The following is a 3,090-nucleotide window of genomic DNA, read 5'->3' as shown; positions in this document are numbered from 1 at the left end:
ATCGGGGGTGTGGCGTGTGAAACCAGTCAAATGTCTGTGTCTCACTGCCAATGCGTAAGAGTTGGCAGCCCTGTTAAACTACATTCCAGAGACTACAAATAACTTTTTACTCTGCTACATTTATTTGACAGCAGTGTAGTTACTTTGCAGTTGAAAATTTTAAATGCGTAAACACATTTATTGAAATATGGTGCAAGCAGAAACTCATGGTAAAACATTGATGGCATTGACATGTCACATTAGAAACTAATGACTGTAATAAAAATACAGTTTAAAATGACATGACATTTTGACTTGTATCAGAGTTTTTTTACTTTTAATAAAGTGAAAAAACGTATACGTTGTTGGTTGTTCACCACTGAACGAAACACAATAATATGGTTATGATGCAGTTAGGCTTGGTGACATGAAGCTTCATCAGAGTTCAATTAGGCTGACTTTTCATGCTCTGCACTTTCCATATTTATGCATATGAAAGAGCCCCATGCTGCCAACTTAATCAGCGCATTTTCACTGTTCACGTCAGCCTATCTGATTCCAATATGTCCTCTGTTAACCAATCATCTGGTGCTGTCAACAAAACTGTTCATGTCTGGGCTGCTTTCAGCTGTCATTTCAAGCTGCCCCCCCTCCAGCATTCATCAGATCCAGCCCCTCATTCGGATTCAGGGTCCAGGACCAGTGAGCTTATTTAATATTCTGCTCCATGCCTCATCCATCCATCCAGCATTAAAGATGGAACTCCAGGAAGCGATTTCATTGGAAACCAAATTATCGGCAGGTCTTCTTTTTCTATTCTGGCTTACTGTAAATAATCATTTAGACTCCACCCACCTCTTTAGACAAATAGATTGTTTATGACATCATACCAACGATAAGGTTTTCTCTCGCTGTAATGATAGGACTGACCTTTGGTATAATAACAAGCAAATTATTGTTAAACTTACACAGGATTTGATGATGTATAACAAGTTTAGGTACAAGATAAGTAACCAAATTCACTAATCTAATCTCACTGAACTCAATAACTGAAGCACAAATTACAAAAGCACAATGTGAAACCAGAACGTCCCAGATAATATAATTATAATACATCCTATTTTATCTCTAGCCGAGTTAGACCATTGTGGACAATGGTCACAAGTAAATCATCATAACTGATTTATGATGACATTGTTTTAATTGATTTCTGCATCAAAGGAACTTTGACTATGTGGCAAAAATGTACATTCCCACCTGCTTTTTCATCATATTATAGTCATGTAGAATTACATTTAACGCAATAGAAAGTTTTGTCAATTATTGCCCACTTCTATAATCTTGTGTACTTACTGGACACACACACACACACACACACACACACACACACACACACACACACACACACACACCCACACACACACACACACACAACACAAACACACACACACACACACACACACACACACACACGGTTTTCCCTTCAGGCTCAGGTACACAGTGCTCATGTACACTACTAAGCATAGATGTAAAACATAACATAACTTGTTTTATATCTATGCTACTAACCTAATTTGGCAGGCATCCCTCAAGGCATTCAGGTGTTTGTAGTTCAACAAATCCTACAATCAACACCACATGAGGAGGCTTTGCCAGCTCTTTGCTGCCCAGAACAATAAATACTTAAAAACAGTGTCTAAGGACAGAAGTTATATGCTAGAGAACATGTCAAAGAACCAACCCCTTCTCATGCCTAAAAATAAACTTTTCTCAAATAAGTTTCCACTGTGCAGATAATTGCTGTCGGTGCAAAGCAATTCTTCTTTGGTAAAGGTCACTCGATTCATAACAGCATGAAGAGTGGCCATCGCTCATTAGGAGAGTTTCACTATCCTATCTAACCTGGCATGAGCTGCACTGTGCTGGCATTTCAGATCAAACACAGTGATCAGGCTCACTGGTTTCACCAACTAATGGGCCAGGAATACCACTGCTGGACCTATTGGCAGGGCGATCTTTGGCCAAGACACTTTCTTAGTGTGAACAGAACTAAACGTCAAAGATTTTTTATTAGAATCCCATGAATATATTTCCCAAAGTACAGAGAGATACTTTCACTGTCTCCTCCCTTTACCCTTTCTCTTCCCACAAGGGTCCGTGTATTTAATGTGGCAGGACCTCCTTAGCGGGTGCAAATTCCTTATGGGCATGCACTGTTGTGCTTTCCTTCTTTTTATGAAGAGCTATGTACAGTATTGGATGGAGAAGGAATGAGAGAGACAGAGACAGAGACATTGAATTAAACAGTGACATGCACTGTGCGTCATACTCCACTGAAATCCACAGCTTAATATCCTGAGCCCAGACACCCCAGAGAGCAGTGTAAAGCAATTATTCAAACACTTGCCATTCATTCAGGCAAAAAGTGCATGCAATTATTGAAGCATACCGAAATGCAGTAAACAAAAAAAACATTGTATAAACATGATTTGCTACTTGCCAAACTAATAATCCTCAAAGAAATAGAAATGTCTTTAGTTCTAGTTATCATTCCATAGTTTTTGGTTCCTAATATACCATTCCAAGTGCCTGCAGGCAAATTCTTCTGAAGCTGTAGTGCATCTCAGCGCTGCAGCACTGGCACCCTGGAAATAGAGATTTTAGGAGCTTTATGCATACATAAATAATGAGTACCATGGAGCTTTTATTGAGATAGAAACCGGCATGAACATGTCCCCCAGCGCTGTGGCCATAAACCCGCTGTCAATGCAAATCCCACCCCCCCCCGGTGCTGGCCCACTGGCTGACAAAATGTAGTGTAAAGTGCAGCTGCTGTTGTGTTCAATAGGAGGAGCTATTGACTCACCACACCATGTCAATGATCTAGTGAGGATCCAGATATGTAGGGATTTATCCAAAACAAATTTGCCAAAACAGCAGTGCACTGCTCTGGGAGACGCGTTTGACAGAGTGTCCAAACTCTTCAACTACAAACCTGTAGGTCCATGACCAATGAGGACAAGCCTAGAAGCGATGCCCCTCTGTGTTCTTCTAATCCACTTTCTTTTGTGATTGTTTATCTCATTATGGACCACATGCGCTGCGTACACA

Source organism: Etheostoma spectabile, chromosome 10 (assembly GCF_008692095.1).
Source record: "Etheostoma spectabile isolate EspeVRDwgs_2016 chromosome 10, UIUC_Espe_1.0, whole genome shotgun sequence".
NCBI lineage: Eukaryota > Metazoa > Chordata > Actinopteri > Perciformes > Percidae > Etheostoma > Etheostoma spectabile.
The sequence above is the reverse complement of the archived record's forward strand: the minus strand, read 5'-3'. Positions refer to the sequence as shown.